General features: G+C 43.8%; 2 long non-coding RNA genes across 7 annotated transcripts in view; both read right to left on the bottom strand.

The window, feature by feature from the left end:
- LOC307181353 overlaps positions 1-18,738 on the bottom strand; it is an 881,369-nt gene that overhangs the window by 93,679 nt on the left and 768,952 nt on the right. The gene's annotated exons all lie outside the window — the stretch shown is intronic.
- Positions 1-18,738, bottom strand: part of LOC307181355 — a 123,706-nt gene that overhangs the window by 85,850 nt on the left and 19,118 nt on the right. The window contains exon 2 of the long non-coding RNA XR_013826536.1: positions 1,473-1,554. This is a non-coding gene — a long non-coding RNA (uncharacterized lncRNA). The remainder of the gene's footprint in view (positions 1-1,472; positions 1,555-18,738) is intronic.

Below are 18,738 nucleotides of genomic sequence, written 5' to 3'. Positions count from 1 at the left end.
AGAAACATCATAAGATATCACTAATACACGGAATGTATACTTGGCTACACAGGAACTGCATTCCAAAACAGAACAGGGTCTCAAATTTAGAAAACCAACTTATGCTTGCTTAAGGGGAAAGGTGAGTTGGGGTGCTGCATAAAACCAGAGATTGAAATGAGCACAGATAAAGTTCCTTAAGCCAAATATGGAATAGACAAGAGCTACTCCTTGCTCAACGAAATGGACTCAACACCGCATATTAAACGCCTAAGAATGTACCTGACTAGTAAGTATCTTAAAACCTATGGATTGCTATGTCTCCAAAAGAGAATCAAGCGTGTGTAGAGGGGCATAAACGCAGCAGTGATAGGATTGGAGAGGTTCGGTGAGCAAATGAAGACCCTTTGAAGTCATATTGCATGGTACCCATTACACGGGTCTCAACTCTCCAGGTTTAAGGTATTCTTCCTTCAGCTAAAATATGCATGTGGAACCCAGAGTATGATCAACCATGTGAACGGGAGACGTGTTCAAATATGTCTCAGTTTTCGTACCCTGGTACTCGGGTGCAACATTCCAGACGCTTTACTAACACTCTCCCGACTTGGAGAGTCAGTCCCTTTAACCTCCTGTTTGGCCCAGTTTGCAATTTCTGCGGAAAATGAACAGGAATAGCGAGAACCAATGAGAGGCTAGCTGGAGGTGTCTGGACGGGCAAATTTAACTCTCATTTCCCACCAGGAAGAGGAAATAACCAAAGGCTCAGCGTGCCGTACCGGAACCAGATTATGGCCTGAAGCCAACCTGCGGTGTTGCGGCCAGCTCAAAAGAAAGCGAGTTGAAGAAAGGAGCTCAGGGGCACTGTAATTCACAAACCTGCAGAGTTATAAATGACAGCTATCGTCCAAAAATAGACTGAAGTAAGGCTGCCAAGAGGACTTGAAAGCGGGGCAGAATTGCAGGAAACCGATTTCAGGAGGTAGACTGGAATTGCATTGAAAGCATAGGAAAAGAGGCAAAACGTCCACAATGATGCACTTGGCCAAAAAGGGCGTATGCGTTTTTTCCTGAATATATTCAGGAAAAAACGCATACGCACTTTTTGGCCAACCAAGCAAGCTTGCAAAGGAAATCTGCACTACAATGAAGTCTCACTTCCCCCTGTTCAAAAGGACCATCTGAAAAAAGTGTAAAATCCAGAAAGGCAGGACAGGCCATGGAGAACTGGGAGCCTTGTTATGCTGATGGGCGGGATGTAAATTGCCAACAACCACTCGGGAGAAGTGTATGGTGTTTCCTGAAACATCTAAAAAACAAAGCAACAGAGCCTAGGGCACTTCCACTTATGGTCCTATAGCTTAGGGAATTTAAAATCAAAAAGACACAGCCACCCCAAAGTTTGGAACGGCTCTGTTTACAAGAACCTCGTTTACAGTACAAGTTCAACATCGCAGAAAGTGAAAAATGGATAAAGAAGTTGTGGTATTTACTTAAAAAGCAATATCACTCAGCAATGAAATCTGTGTCATCAGGCCCTTAGCAGCACAATGAGTGGATTCAGGTATGATGATTCTAACTGAAATAAGTCACACAGAAAAAGAAACATCATAAGATATCAGTAATACACGGAATGTAAACTTGGCTACACAGGAACTGAATTACAGAACAGAACAGGGTCTCAAATTTAGAAAACCAACTTATGCTTGCTTAAGGGGAAGGTGAGTTGGGGTGCTGCATAAAACCAGAGATTGAAATGAGCACAGATAAAGTTCCTTAAGCCAAATATGGAATAGACAAGAGCTACTCCTTGCTCAACGAAATGGACTCAACACCGCATATTAAACGCCTAAGAATGTACCTGACTAGTAAGTATCTTAAAACCTATGGATTGCTATGTCTCCGAAAGAGAATCAAGCATGTGTACAGGGGCATAAACGCAGCAGTGATAGGATTGGAGAGGTTCGGTGAGCAAATGAAGACCCTTTGAAGTCATATTGCATGGTACCCATTCCACGGGTTTCAACTACCCAGGTTTTAGGTATTCTTCCTTCAGCTAAAACATGCATGTGGAACCCAAGTATGATCAACCATGTGATCGGGAGACGTGTTCAAATATGTCTCAGTTTTCTTCCCCTGGTACTCGGGTGCAACATTCCAGACGCTTTACTAACACTCTCCCCACTTGGAGAGTCAGCGCCTTTAACCTCCTGTTTGGCCCAGTTTGCAATTTCTGCGGAAGATGAACAGGAATAGCGAGAACCAATGAGAGGCTAGCTGGAGGTGTCTGGACGGGCAAATTTAACTCTCATTTCCCACCAGGAAGAGGAAATAACCAAAGGCTCAGCATGCCATGCCAGAACCAGATTAGGGCCTGAAGACATCCTGCGGTGTTGCGGCCAGGTCACAAGAAAGCGAGTTGAAGAAAGGAGCTCAGGGGCACTGTAATTCACAAACCTGCAGAGTTATAAATGACAGCTATCGTCCAAAAATAGACTGAAGTAAGGCTGCCAAGAGGACTTGAAAGCGGGGCAGAATTGCAGGAAACCGATTTCAGGAGGTAGACTGGAATTGCACTGAAGGCATAGGAAAAGAGGCAGAACGTCCACAATGATGCACTTGGCCAAAAAGGGCGTATGCGTTTTTTCCTGAATATATTTAGGAAAAAACGCATACGCCCTTTTTGGCCAACCAAGCAAGCTTACAAAGGAAATCTGCACTACAATGAAGTCTCACTTCCCCCCGGTCAAAAGGGCCATCTGAAAAAAGTAAAATCCAGAAAGGCAGGACAGGCCATGGAGAACTGGGAGCCTTGTTATGCTGATGGGCGGGATGTAAATTGCAAACAACCACTCGGGAGAAGTGTATGGTGTTTCCTGAAACATCTAAAAAACAAAGCAACAGAGCCTAGGGCACTTCCACTTATGGTCCTATAGCTTAGGGAATTTAAAATCAAAAAGACACAGCCACCCCAAAGTTTGGAATGGCTCTGTTTACAAGAACCTCGTTTACAGTACAAGTTCAACATCGCAGAAAGTGAAAAATGGATAAAGAAGTTGTGGTATTTACTTACAAAGCAATATCACTCAGCAATGAAATCTGTGTCATCAGGCCCTTAGCAGCAAAATGAGTGGATTCAGGTATGATGATTCTAACTGAAATAAGTCACACAGAAAAAGAAACATCATAAGATATCAGTAATACACGGAATGGAAACTTGGCTACACAGGAACTGAATTACAGAACAGAACAGGGTCTCAAATTTCGAAAACCAACTTATGCTTGCTTAAGGGGAAAGGTGAGTTGGGGTGCTGCATAAAACCAGAGATTGAAATGAGCACAGATAAAGTTCCTTAAGCCAAATATGGAATAGACAAGAGCTACTCCTTGCTCAACAAAATGGACTCAACACCGCATATTAAACGCCTAAGAATGTACCTGACTAGTAAGTATCTTAAAACCTATGGATTGCTATGTCTCTGAAAGAGAATCAAGCATGTGTACAGGGGCATAAACGCAGCAGTTATAGGATTGGAGAGGTTCGTGAGCAAATGAAGACCCTTTGAAGTCATATTGCATGGTACCCATTCCACGGGTTTCAACTACCCAGGTTTTAGGTATTCTTCCTTCAGCTAAAACATGCATGTGGAACCCAAGTATGATCAACCATGTGAACGGGAGACGTGTTCAAATATGTCTCAGTTTTCTTCCCCTGGTACTCGGGTGCAACATTCCAGACGCTTTACTAACACTCTCCAAACTTGGAGAGTCAGTCCCTTTAACCTCCTGTTTGGCCCAGTTTGCAATTTCTGCGGAAGATGAACAGGAATAGCGAGAACCAATGAGAGGCTAGCTGGAGGTGTCTGGACGGGCAAATTCAACTCTCATTTCCCACCAGGAAGAGGAATTAACCAAAGGCTCAGCGTGCCATGCCGGAACCAGATTAGGGCCTGAAGACATCCTGCGGTGTTGCGGCCAGGTCACAAGAAAGCGAGTTGAAGAAAGGAGCTCAGCGGCACTGTAATTCACAAACCTGCAGAGTTATAAATGACAGCTATCGTCCAAAAATAGACTGAAGTAAGGCTGCCAAGAGGACTTGAAAGCGGGGCAGAATTGCAGGAAACCGATTTCAGGAGGTAGACTGGAATTGCATTGAAAGCATAGGAAAAGAGGCAGAACGTCCACAATGATGCACTTGGCCAAAAAGGGCGTATGCGTTTTTTCCTGAATATATTCAGGAAAAAACGCATACGCCCTTTTTGGCCAACCAAGCAAGCTTGCAAAGGAAATCTGCACTACAATGAAGTCTCACTTCCCCCCGGTCAAAAGGGCCATCTGAAAAAAGTGTAAAATCCAGAAAGGCAGGACAGGCCATGGAGAACTGGGAGCCTTGTTATGCTGATGGGCGGGATGTAAATTGCCAACAACCACTCGGGAGAAGTGTATGGTGTTTCCTGAAACATCTAAAAAACAAAGCAACAGAACCTAGGGCACTTCCACTTATGGTCCTATAGCTTAGGGAAATTAAAATGAAAAAGACACAGCCACCCCAAAGTTTGGAACGGCTCTGTTTACAAGAACCTCGTTTACAGTACAAGTTCAACATCGCAGAAAGTGAAAAATGGATAAAGAAGTTGTGGTATTTACTTACAAAGCAATATCACTCAGCAATGAAATCTGTGTCATCAGGCCCTTAGCAGCACAATGAGTGGATTCAGGTATGATGATTCTAACTGAAATAAGTCACACAGAAAAAGAAACATCATAAGATATCACTAATACACGGAATGTAAACTTGGCTACACAGGAACTGCATTCCAAAACAGAACAGGGTCTCAAATTTAGAAAACCAACTTATGCTTGCTTAAGGGGAAAGGTGAGTTGGGGTGCTGCATAAAACCAGAGATTGAAATGAGCACAGATAAAGTTCCTTAAGCCAAATATGGAATAGACAAGAGCTACTCCTTGCTCAACGAAATGGACTCAAAACCCCATATTAAACGCCTAAGAATGTACCTGACTAGTAAGTATCTTAAAACCTATGGATTGCTATGTCTCCAAAAGAGAATCAAGCGTGTGTACAGGGGCATAAACGCAGCAGTGATAGGATTGGAGAGGTTCGGGGAGCAAATGAAGACCCTTTGAAGTCATATTGCATGGTACCCATTACACGGGTCTCAACTCTCCAGGTTTAAGGTATTCTTCCTTCAGCTAAAACATGCATGTGGAACCCAAGTATGATCAACCATGTGAACGGGAGACGTGTTCAAATATGTCTCAGTTTTCTTCCCCTGGTACTCGGGTGCAACATTCCAGACGCTTTACTAACACTCTCCCGACTTGGAGAGTCAGTCCCTTTAACCTCCTGTTTGGCCCAGTTTGCAATTTCTGCGGAAGATGAACAGGTATAGCGAGAACCAATGAGAGGCTAGCTGGAGGTGTCTGGACGGGCAAATTTAACTCTCATTTCCCACCAGGAAGAGGAAATAACCAAAGGCTCAGTGTGCCGTGCCGGAACCAGATTAGGGCCTGAAGCCATCCTGCGGTGTTGCGGCCAGCTCACAAGAAAACGAGTTGAAGAAAGGAGCTCAGGGGCACTGTAATTCACAAACCTGCAGAGTTATAAATGACAGCTATCGTCCAAAAATAGACTGAAGTAAGGCTGCCAAGAGGACTTGAAAGCGGGGCAGAATTGCAGGAAACCGATTTCAGGAGGTAGACTGGAATTGCATTGAAAGCATAGGAAAAGAGGCCGAACGTCCACAATGATGCACTTGGCCAAAAAGGGCGTATGCGTTTTTTCCTGAATATATTCAGGAAAAAACGCATACGCCCTTTTTGGCCAACCAAGCAAGCTTGCAAAGGAAATCTGCACTACAATGAAGTCTCACTTCCCCCCGGTCAAAAGGGCCATCTGAAAAAAGTGTAAAATCCAGAAAGGCAGGACAGGCCATGGAGAACTGGGAGCCTTGTTATGCTGATGGGCGGGATGTAAATTGCCAACAACCACTCGGGAGAAGTGTATGGTGTTTCCTGAAACATCTAAAATACAAATCAACAGAACCTAGGGCACTTCCACTTATGGTCCTATAGCTTAGGGAAATTAAAATCAAAAAGACACAGCCACCCCAAAGTTTGGAACGGCTCTGTTTACAAGAACCTCGTTTACAGTACAAGTTCAACATCGCAGAAAGTGAAAAATGGATAAAGAAGTTGTGGTATTTACTTACAAAGCAATATCACTCAGCAATGAAATCTGTGTCATCAGGCCCTTAGCAGCACAATGAGTGGATTCAGGTATGATGATTCTAACTGAAATAAGTCACACAGAAAAAGAAACATCATAAGATATCAGTAATACACGGAATGGAAACTTGGCTACACAGGAACTGAATTACAGAACAGAACAGGGTCTCAAATTTAGAAAACCAACTTATGCTTGCTTAAGGGTAAAGGTGAGTTAGGGTGCTGCATAAAACCAGAGATTGAAATGAGCACAGATAAAGTTCCTTAAGCCAAATATGGAATAGACAAGAGCTACTCCTTGCTCAACGAAATGGACTCAACACCGCATATTAAACGCCTAAGAACGTACCTGACTAGTAAGTATCTTAAAACCTATAGATTGCTATGTCTCCGAAAGAGAATCAAGCATGTGTACAGGGGCATAAACGCAGCAGTGATAGGATTGGAGAGGTTCAGTGAGCAAATGAAGACCCTTTGAAGTCATATTGCATGGTACCCATTCCACGGGTTTCAACTACCCAGATTTTAGGTATTCTTCCTTCAGCTAAAACATGCATGTGGAACCCAGAGTATGATCAACCATGTGATCTGGAGACGTGTTCAAATATGTCTCAGTTTTCCTCCCCTGGTACTCGGGTGCAACATTCCAGATGCTTTACTAAAACTCTCCCGACTTGGAGAGTCAGTCCCTTTAACCTCCTGTTTGGCCCAGTTTGCAATTTCTGCGGAAGATGAACAGGAATAGCGAGAACCAATGAGAGGCTAGCTGGAGGTGTCTGGACGGGCAAATTCAACTCTCATTTCCCACCAGGAAGAGGAATTAACCAAAGGCTCAGCATGCCGGGCCGGAACCAGATTAGGGCCTGAAGCCATCCAGCGGAGTTGCGGCCAGGTCACAAGAAAGCGAGTTGAAGAAAGGAGCTCAGGGGCACTGTAATTCACAAACCTGCAGAGTTATAAATGACAGCTATCGTCCAAAAATAGACTGAAGTAAGGCTGCCAAGAGGACTTGAAAGCGGGGCAGAATTGCAGGAAACCGATTTCAGGAGGTAGACTGGAATTGCATTGAAAGCATAGGAAAAGAGGCAGAACGTCCACAATGATGCACTTGGCCAAAAAGGGCGTATGCGTTTTTTCCTGAATATATTCAGGAAAAAACGCATACGCCCTTTTTGGCCAACCAAGCAAGCTTGCAAAGGAAATCTGCACTACAATGAAGTCTCACTTCCCCCCGGTCAAAAGGGCCATCTGAAAAAAGTGTAAAATCCAGAAAGGCAGGACAGGCCATGGAGAACTGGGAGCCTTGTTATGCTGAAGGGCGGGATGTAAATTGCCAAGAACCACTTGGGAGAAGTGTATGGTGTTTCCTGAAACAACTAAAAAACAAAGCAACAGAACCTAGGGCACTTCCACTTATGGTCCTATAGCTTAGGGAAATTAAAATGAAAAAGACACAGCCACCCCAAAGTTTGGAACGGCTCTGTTTACAAGAACCTCGTTTACAGTACAAGTTCAACATCGCAGAAAGTGAAAAATGGATAAAGAAGTTGTGGTATTTACTTACAAAGCAATATCACTCAGCAATGAAATCTGTGTCATCAGGCCCTTAGCAGCACAATGAGTGGATTCAGGTATGATGATTCTAACTGAAATAAGTCACACAGAAAAAGAAACATCATAAGATATCACTAATACACGGAATGTAAACTTGGCTACACAGGAACTGCATTCCAAAACAGAACAGGGTCTCAAATTTAGAAAACCAACTTATGCTTGCTTAAGGGGAAAGGTGAGTTGGGGTGCTGCATAAAACCAGAGATTGAAATGAGCACAGATAAAGTTCCTTAAGCCAAATATGGAATAGACAAGAGCTACTCCTTGCGCAACGAAATGGACTCAACACCGCATATTAAACGCCTAAGAATGTACCTGACTAGTAAGTATCTTAAAACCTATGGATTGCTATGTCTCCGAAAGAGAATTAAGCATGTGTACATGGGCATAAATGCAGCAGTGATAGGATTGGAGGGGTTCGTGAGCAAATGAAGACCCTTTGAAGTCATATTGCATGGTACCCATTCCACGGGTCTCAACTCTCCAAGTTTAAGGTATTGTTCCTTCAGCTAAAACATGCATGTGGAACCTAGAGTATGATCAACCATGTGATCGGGAGACGTGTTCAAATATGTCTCAGTTTTCGTACCCTGGTACTCGGGTGCAACATTCCAGACGCTTAACTAACACTCTCCCCACTTGGAGAGTCATTCCCTTTAACCTCCTGTTTGGCCCAGTTTGCAATATCTGTGGAAGATGAACAGGAATAGCGAGAACCAATGAGAGACTAGCTGGAGGTGTCTGGATGGGCAAATTTAACTCTCATTTCCCACCAGGAAGAGGAATTAACCAAAGGCTCAGCGTGCCATGCCGGAACCAGATTAGGGCCTGTAGACATCCTGCGGTGTTGCGGCCAGGTCACAAGAAAGCGAGTTGAAGAAAGGAGCTCAGGGGCACTGTAATTCACAAACCTGCAGAGTTATAATTGACAGCTATCGTCCAAAAATAGACTGAAGTAAGGCTGCCAAGAGGACTTGAAAGCAGGGCAGAATTGCAGGAAACCGATTTCAGGAGGTAGACTGGAATTGCATTAAAGGCATAGGAAAAGAGGCAGAACGTCCACAATGATGCACTTGGCCAAAAAGGGCGTATGCGTTTTTTCCTGAATATATTCAGGAAAAAACGCATACGCCCTTTTTGGCCAACCAAGCAAACTTGCAAAGGAAATCTGCACTACAATGAAGTCTCACTTCTCCCCGGTCAAAAGGGCCATCTGAAAAAAGTGTAAACTCCAGAAAGGCAGGACAGGCCATGGAGAACTGGGAGCCTTGTTATGCTGATGGGCGGGATGTAAATTGCCAACAGACGCTCAGGAGAAGTGTATGGTGTTTCCTGAAACATCTAAAAAACAAAGCATCAGAGCCTAGGGCACTTCCACTTATGGTCCTATAGCTTAGGGAAATTAAAATGAAAAAGACACAGCCACCCCAAAGTTTGGAACGGCTCTGTTTACAAGAACCTCCTTTACAGTACAAGTTCAACATCGCAGAAAGTGAAAAATGGATAAAAAAGTTGTGGTATTTACTTACAAAGCAATATCACTCAGCAATGAAATCTGTGTCATCAGGCCCTTAGCAGCACAATGAGTGGATTCAGGTACGATGATTCTAACTGAAATAAGTCACACAGAAAAAGAAACATCATAAGATATCAGTAATACACGGAATGGAAACTTGGCTACACAGGAACTGAATTACAGAACAGAACAGGGTCTCAAATTTAGAAAACCAACTTATGCTTGCTTAAGGGGAAAGGTGAGTTGGGGTGCTGCATAAAACCAGAGATTGAAATGAGCACAGATAAAGTTCCTTAAGCCAAATATGGAATAGACAAGAGCTACTCCTTGCTCAACGAAATGGACTCAACACCGCATATTAAACGCCTAAGAATGTACCTGACTAGTAAGTATCTTAAAACCTATGGATTGCTATGTCTCCGAAAGAGAATCAAGCATGTGTACAGGGGCATAAACGCAGCAGTGATAGGATTGGAGAGGTTCGGTGAGCAAATGAAGATCCTCTGAAGTCATATTGCATGGTACCCATTCCACAGGTTTCAACTACCCAGGTTTAAGGTATTCTTCCTTCAGCTGTAACATGCATGTGGAACCTAGAGTATGATCAACCATGTGATCGGGAGACGTGTTCAAATATGTCTCAGTTTTCCTCCCCTGGTACTCGGGTGCAACATTCCAGACGCTTTACTAACACTCTCCCCACTTGGAGAGTCAGTCCCTTTAACCTCCTGTTTGGCCCAGTTTGCAATTTCTGCGGAAGATGAACAGGAATAGCGAGAACCAATGAGAGGCTAGCTGGAGGTGTCTGGACGGGCAAATTTAACTCTCATTTCACACCAGGAAGAGGAATTAACCAAAGGCTCAGCATGCCGGGCCGGAACCAGATTAGGGCCTGAAGCCATCCTGCGGTGTTGCGGCCAGGTCACAAGAAAACGAGTTGAAGAAAGGAGCTCAGGGGCACTGTAATTCACAAACCTGCAGAGTTATAAATGACAGCTATCGTCCAAAAATAGACTGAAGTAAGGCTGCCAAGAGGACTTGAAAGCGGGGCAGAATTGCAGGAAACCGATTTCAGGAGGTAGACTGGAATTGCATTGAAAGCATAGGAAAAGAGGCAGAACGTCCACAATGATGCACTTGGCCAAAAAGGGCGTATGCGTTTTTTCCTGAATATAATCAGGAAAAAACGCATACGCCCTTTTTGGCCAACCAAGCAAGCTTGCAAAGGAAATCTGCACTACAATGAAGTCTCACTTCCCCCCGGTCAAAAGGGCCATCTGAAAAAAGTGTAAAATCCAGAAAGGCAACAGGCCATTGAGAACTGGGAGCCTTGTTATGCTGATGGGCGGGATGTAAATTGCCAACAGACACTCCGGAGAAGTGTATGGTGTTTCCTGAAACATCTAAAAAACAAAGCAACAGAGCCTAGGGCACTTCCACTTATGGTCCTATAGCTTAGGGAAATTAAAATCAAAAAGACACAGCCACCCCAAAGTTTGGAACGGCTCTGTTTACAAGAACCTCGTTTACAGTACAAGTTCAACATCGCAGAAAGTGAAAAATGGATAAAGAACTTGTGGTACTTACGTACAATGCAGTATCACTCAGCAATGAAATCTATGTCATCAGGCCCATAGCAGCATAATGAGTAGATTCAGGTACGATGATTCTAACTGAAATAAGTCACACAGAAAAAGAAACATCATAAGATATCAGTAATACACGGAATGTAAACTTGGCTACACAGGAACTGAATTCCAAAACACAACAGGTTCTCAAATTTAGAAAACCAACTTATGCTTGCTTAAGGGGAAAGGTGAGTTGGGTTGCTGCATAAAACCAGAGATTGAAATGAGCACAGATAAAGTTCCTTAAGCCAAATATGGAATAGACAAGAGCTACTCCTTGCTCAATGAAATGGACTCAACACCGCATATTAAACGCCTAAGAATGTACCTGACTAGCAAGTATCCTAAAACCTATGGATTGCTATGTCTCCGAAAGAGAATCAAGCATGTGTACAGGGGCATAAACGCAGCAGTGATAGGATTGGAGAGGTTCGGTGAGCAAATGAAGACCCTTTGAAGTCATATTGCATGGTACCCATTACACGGGTCTCAACTCTCCAGGTTTAAGGTATTCTTCCTTCAGCTAAAACATGCATGTGGAACCCAAGTATGATCAACCATGTGAACGGGAGACGTGTTCAAATATGTCTCAGTTTTCCTCCCCTGGTACTCGGGTGCAACATTCCAGACGCTTTACTAACACTCTCCCCACTTGGAGAGTCAGCGCCTTTAACCTCCTGTTTGGCCCAGTTTGCAATTTCTGTGGAAGATGAACAGGAATAGCGAGAACCAATGAGAGGCTAGCTGGAGGTGTCTGGACGGGCAAATTTAACTCTCATTTCCCACCAGGAAGAGGAAATAACCAAAGGCTCAGCGTGCCGTACCGGAACCAGATTAGGGCCTGAAGCCATCCTGCGGTGTTGCGGCCAGCACAAAAGAAAGCGAGTTGAAGAAAGGAGCTCAGGGGCACTGTAATTCACAAACCTGCAGAGTTATAAATGACAGCTATCGTCCAAAAATAGACTGAAGTAAGGCTGCCAAGAGGACTTGAAAGCGGGGCAGAATTGCAGGAAACCGATTTCAGGAGGTAGACTGGAATTGCATTGAAAGCATAGGAAAAGAGGCAGAACGTCCACAATGATGCACTTGGCCAAAAAGGGCGTATGCGTTTTTTCCTGAATATAATCAGGAAAAAACGCATACGCCCTTTTTGGCCAACCAAGCAAGCTTGCAAAGGAAATCTGCACTACAATGAAGTCTCACTTCCCCCCGGTCAAAAGGGCCATCTGAAAAAAGTGTAAAATCCAGAAAGGCAACAGGCCATTGAGAACTGGGAGCCTTGTTATGCTGATGGGCGGGATGTAAATTGCCAACAGACACTCCGGAGAAGTGTATGGTGTTTCCTGAAACATCTAAAATACAAAGCAACAGAGCCTAGGGCACTTCCACTTATGGTCCTATAGCTTAGGGAAATTAAAATCAAAAAGACACAGCCACCCCAAAGTTTGGAACGGCTCTGTTTACAAGAACCTCGTTTACAGTACAAGTTCAACATCGCAGAAAGTGAAAAATGGATAAAGAACTTGTGGTACTTACGTACAATGCAGTATCACTCAGCAATGAAATCTATGTCATCAGGCCCATAGCAGCATAATGAGTAGATTCAGGTACGATGATTCTAACTGAAATAAGTCACACAGAAAAAGAAACATCATAAGATATCAGTAATACACGGAATGTAAACTTGGCTACACAGGAACTGAATTCCAAAACACAACAGGTTCTCAAATTTAGAAAACCAACTTATGCTTGCTTAAGGGGAAAGGTGAGTTGGGTTGCTGCATAAAACCAGAGATTGAAATGAGCACAGATAAAGTTCCTTAAGCCAAATATGGAATAGACAAGAGCTACTCCTTGCTCAATGAAATGGACTCAACACCGCATATTAAACGCCTAAGAATGTACCTGACTAGCAAGTATCCTAAAACCTATGGATTGCTATGTCTCCGAAAGAGAATCAAGCATGTGTACAGGGGCATAAACGCAGCAGTGATAGGATTGGAGAGGTTCGGTGAGCAAATGAAGACCCTTTGAAGTCATATTGCATGGTACCCATTACACGGGTCTCAACTCTCCAGGTTTAAGGTATTCTTCCTTCAGCTAAAACATGCATGTGGAACCCAAGTATGATCAACCATGTGAACGGGAGACGTGTTCAAATATGTCTCAGTTTTCCTCCCCTGGTACTCGGGTGCAACATTCCAGACGCTTTACTAACAGTCTCCCCACTTGGAGAGTCAGCGCCTTTAACCTCCTGTTTGGCCCAGTTTGCAATTTCTGTGGAAGATGAACAGGAATAGCGAGAACCAATGAGAGGCTAGCTGGAGGTGTCTGGACGGGCAAATTTAACTCTCATTTCCCACCAGGAAGAGGAAATAACCAAAGGCTCAGCGTGCCGTACCGGAACCAGATTAGGGCCTGAAGCCATCCTGCGGTGTTGCGGCCAGCACAAAAGAAAGCGAGTTGAAGAAAGGAGCTCAGGGGCACTGTAATTCACAAACCTGCAGAGTTATAAATGACAGCTATCGTCCAAAAATAGACTGAAGTAAGGCTGCCAAGAGGACTTGAAAGCGGGGCAGAATTGCAGGAAACCGATTTCAGGAGGTAGACTGGAATTGCATTGAAAGCATAGGAAAAGAGGCAGAACGTCCACAATGATGCACTTGGCCAAAAAGGGCGTATGCGTTTTTTCCTGAATATAATCAGGAAAAAACCCATACGCCCTTTTTGGCCAACCAAGCAAGCTTGCAAAGGAAATCTGCACTACAATGAAGTCTCACTTCCCCCCGGTCAAAAGGGCCATCTGAAAAAAGTGTAAAATCCAGAAAGGCAACAGGCCATTGAGAACTGGGAGCCTTGTTATGCTGATGGGCGGGATGTAAATTGCCAACAGACACTTGGGAGAAGTGTATGGTGTCTCCTGAAACATCTAAAAAACAAAGCAACAGAGCCTAGGGCACTTCCACTTATGGTCCTATAGCTTAGGGAAATTAAAATCAAAAAGACACAGCCACCCCAAAATTTGGAACGGCTCTGTTTACAAGAACATCGTTTACAGTACAAGTTCAACATCGCAGAAAGTGAAAAATGGATAAAGAAGTTGTGGTATTTACTTACAAAGCAATATCACTCAGCAATGAAATCTGTGTCATCAGGCCCTTAGCAGCACAATGAGTGGATTCAGGTATGATGATTCTAACTGAAATAAGTCACACAGAAAAAGAAACATCATAAGATATCAGTAATACACGGAATGTAAACTTGGCTACACAGGAACTGAATTACAGAACAGAACAGGGTCTCAAATTTAGAAAACCAACTTATGCTTGCTTAAGTGTAAAGGTGAGTTGGGGTGCTGCATAAAACCAGAGATTGAAATGAGCACAGATAAAGTTCCTTAAGCCAAATATGGAATAGACAAGAGCTACTCCTTGCTCAACGAAATGGACTCAACACCGCATATTAAACGCCTAAGAATGTACCTGACTAGTAAGTATCTTAAAACCTATAGATTGCTATGTCTCCGAAAGAGAATCAAGCATGTGTACAGGGGCATAAACGCAGCAGTGATAGGATTGGAGAGGTTCGGTGAGCAAATGAAGACCCTTTGAAGTCATATTGCATGGTACCCATTCCACGGGTTTCAACTACCCAGGTTTTAGGTATTCTTCCTTCAACTAAAACATGCATGTGGAACCCAGAGTATGATCAACCATTTGATCGGGAGACGTGTTCAAATATGTCTCAGTTTTCCTCCCCTGGTACTCGGGTGCAACATTCCAGACGCTTTACTAACACTCTCCCCACTTGGAGAGTCAGCGCCTTTAACCTCCTGTTTGGCCCAGTTTGCAATTTCTGTGGAAGATGAACAGGAATAGCGAGAACCAATGAGAGGTTAGCTGGAGGTGTCTGGACGGGCAAATTTAACTCTCATTTCCCACCAGGAGGAGGAAATAAACAAAGGCTCAGCGTGCCGTGCCACAACCAGATTAGGGCCTGAAGACATCCTGCGGTGTTGCGGCCAGGTCACAAGAAAGCGAGTTGAAGAAAGGAGCTCAGGGGCACTGTAATTCACAAACCTGCAGAGTTATAAATGACAGCTATCGTCCAAAAATAGACTGAAGTAAGGCTGCCAAGAGGACTTGAAAGCGGGGCAGAATTGCAGGAAACCGATTTCAGGAGGTAGACTGGAATTGCATTGAAAGCATAGGAAAAGAGGCAGAACGTCCACAATGATGCACTTGGCCAAAAAGGGCGTATGCGTTTTTTCCTGAATATATTCAGGAAAAAACGCATACGCCCTTTTTGGCCAACCAAGCAAGCTTGCAAAGGAAATCTGCACTACAATGAAGTCTCACTTCCCCCCGGTCAAAAGGGCCATCTGAAAAAAGTGTAAAATCCAGAAAGGCAGGACAGGCCATGGAGAACTGGGAGCCTTGTTATGCTGATGGGCGGGATGTAAATTGCCAACAGACACTCGGGAGAAGTGTATGGTGTTTCCTGAAACATCTAAAACACAAAGCAACAGAGCCTAGGGCACTGCCACTTATGGTCCTATAGCTTAGGGAAATTAAAATCAAAAAGACACAGCCACCCCAAAGTTTGGGACGCCTCTGTTTACAAGAACCTCGTTTACAGTACAAGTTCAACATCGCAGAAAGTGAAAAATGGATAAAGAAGTTGTGGTATTTACTTACAAAGCAATATCACTCAGCAATGAAATCTATGTCATCAGGCCCTTAGCAGAACATTGAGTGGATTCAGGTATGATGATTCTAACTGAAATAAGTCACACAGAAAAAGAAACATCATAAGATATCACTAATACACGGAATGTAAACTTGGCTACACAGGAACTGAATTCCAAAACAGAACAGGTTCTCAAATTTAGAAAACCAACTTATGCTTGCTTAAGGGTAAAGGTGAGTTGGGTTGCCGCATAAAACCAGAGATTGAAATGAGCACAGATAAAGTTCCTTAAGCCAAATATGGAATAGACAAGAGCTACTCCTTGCTCAACGAAATGGACTCAACACCGCATATTAAACGCCTAAGAATGTACCTGACTAGTAAGTATCTTAAAACCTATGGATTGCTATCTCTCCGAAAGAGAATCAAGCATGTGTACAGGGGCATAAACGCAGCAGTGATAGGATTGGAGAGGTTCGGTGAGCAAATGAAGACCCTTTGAAGTCATATTGCATGGTACCCATTCCACGGGTTTCAACTACCCAGGTTTTAGGTATTCTTCCTTCAGCTAAAATATGCATGTGGAACCCAGAGTATGATCAACCATGTGATCAGGAGACGTGTTCAAATATGTCTCAGTTTTCGTACCCTGGTACTCGGGTGCAACATTCCAGACGCTTTACTAACACTCTCCCGACTTGGAGAGTCAGTCTCTTTAACCTCCTGTTTGGCCCAGTTTGCAATTTCTGCGGAAGATGAACAGGAATAGCGAGAACCAATGAGAGACTAGCTGGAGGTGTCTGGATGGGCAAATTTAACTCTCATTTCCCACCAGGAAGAGGAATTAACCAAAGGCTCAGCATGCCGTGCCAGAACCTGATTAGGGCCTGAAGACATCCTGCGGTGTTGCGGCCAGGTCACAAGAAAGCGAGTTGAAGAAAGCAACTCAGGGGCACTGTAATTCACAAACCTGCAGAGTTATAAATGACAGCTATCGTCCAAAAATAGACTGAAGTAAGGCTGCCAAGAGGACTTGAAAGCGGGGCAGAATTGCAGGAAACCGATTTCAGGAGGTAGACTGGAATTGCATTGAAAGCATAGGAAAAGAGGCAGAACGTCCAAAATGATGCACTTGGCCAAAAAGGGCGTATGCGTTTTTTCCTGAATATATTCAGGAAAAAACGCATACGCCCTTTTTGGCCAACCAAGCAAGCTTGCAAAGGAAATCTGCACTACAATGAAGTCTCACTTCCCCCCGGTCAAAAGGGCCATCTGAAAAAAGTGTAAAATCCAGAAAGGCAGGACAGGCCATGGAGAACTGTGAGCCTTGTTATGCTGAAAGGCGGGATGTAAATTTCCAACAACCACTCGGGAGAAGTGTATGGTGTTTCCTGAAACATCTAAAAAACAAAGCAACAGAGCCTAGGGCACTTCCACTTATGGTCCTATAGCTTAGGGAATTTAAAATCAAAAAGACACAGCCACCCCAAAATTTGGAACGGCTCTGTTTACAAGAACCTCGTTTACAGTACAAGTTCAACATCGCAGAAAATGAAAAATGGATAAAGAAGTTGTGGTATTTACTTACAAAGCAATATCACTCAGCAATGAAATCTGTGTCATCAGGCCCTTAGCAGCACAATGAGTGGATTCAGGTATGATGATTCTAACTGAAATAAGTCACACAGAAAAAGAAACATCATAAGATATCAGTAATACACGGAATGTAAACTTGGCTACACAGGAACTGAATTACAGAACAGAACAGGGTCTCAAATTTAGAAAACCAACTTATGCTTGCTTAAGGGGAAAGGTGAGTTGGGGTGCTGCATAAAACCAGAGATTGAAATGAGCACAGATAAAGTTCCTTAAGCCAAATATGGAATAGACAAGAGCTACTCCTTGCTCAACGAAATGGACTCAACACCCCATATTAAACGCCTAAGAATGTACCTGACTAGTAAGTATCTTAAAACCTATGGATTGCTATGTCTCCGAAAGAGAATCAAGCATGTTTACAGGGGCATAAACGCAGCAGTGATAGGATTGGAGAGGTTCGGTGAGCAAATGAAGACCCTTTGAAGTCATATTGCATGGTACCCATTCCACGGGTTTCAACTACCCAGGTTTAAGGTATTCTTCCTTCAGCTAAAACATGCATGTGCAACCTAGAGTATGATCAACCATGTGATCGGGAGACGTGTTCAAATATGTCCCAGTTTTCGTACCCTGGTACTCGGGTGCAACATTCCAGACGCTTTACTAACACTCTCCCGACTTGGAGAGTCAGTCCCTTTAACCTCCTGTTTGGCCCAGTTTGCAATTTCTGCGGAAGATGAACAGGAATAGCGAGAACCAATGAGAGGCTAGCTGGAGGTGTCTGGACGGGCAAATTTAACTCTCATTTCCCAACAGGAAGAGGAATTAACCAAAGGCTCAGCGTGCCGTGCCGGAACCAGATTAGGGCCTGAAGCCATCCTGCGGTGTTGCGGCCAGCTCAAAAGAAAGCGAGTCGAAGAAAGGAGCTCAGAGGCACTGTAATTCACAAACCTGCAGAGTTATAAATGACAGCTATCGTCCAAAAATAGACTGAAGTAAGGCTGCCAAGAGGACTTGAAAGCGGGGCAGAATTGCAGGAAACCGATTTCAGGAGGTAGACTGGAATTGCATTGAAAGCATAGGAAAAGAGGCAGAACGTCCACAATGATGCACTTGGCCAAAAACGGCGTATGCGTTTTTTCCTGAATATATTCAGGAAAAAATGCATACACCCTTTTTGGCCAACCAAGCAAGCTTGCAAAGGAAATCTGCACTACAATGAAGTCTCACTTCCCCCCGGTCAAAAGGGCCATCTGAAAAAAGTGTAAAATCCAGAAAGGCAGGACAGGCCATGGAGAACTGGAAGCCTTGTTATGCTGATGGGCGGGATGTAAATTACCAACAGACACTCAGGAGAAGTGTATGGTGTTTCCTGAAACATCTAAAAAACAAAGCAACAGACCCTAGGGCACTGCCACTTATGGTCCTATAGCTTAGGGAAATTAAATTCAAAAAGACACAGCCACC

This window comes from Stenella coeruleoalba (genome assembly GCF_951394435.1).
Source record: "Stenella coeruleoalba genome assembly, contig: scaffold_48, whole genome shotgun sequence".
Taxonomy (NCBI): domain Eukaryota; kingdom Metazoa; phylum Chordata; class Mammalia; order Artiodactyla; family Delphinidae; genus Stenella; species Stenella coeruleoalba.
The sequence above is the reverse complement of the archived record's forward strand: the minus strand, read 5'-3'. Positions and strand labels throughout refer to the sequence as shown.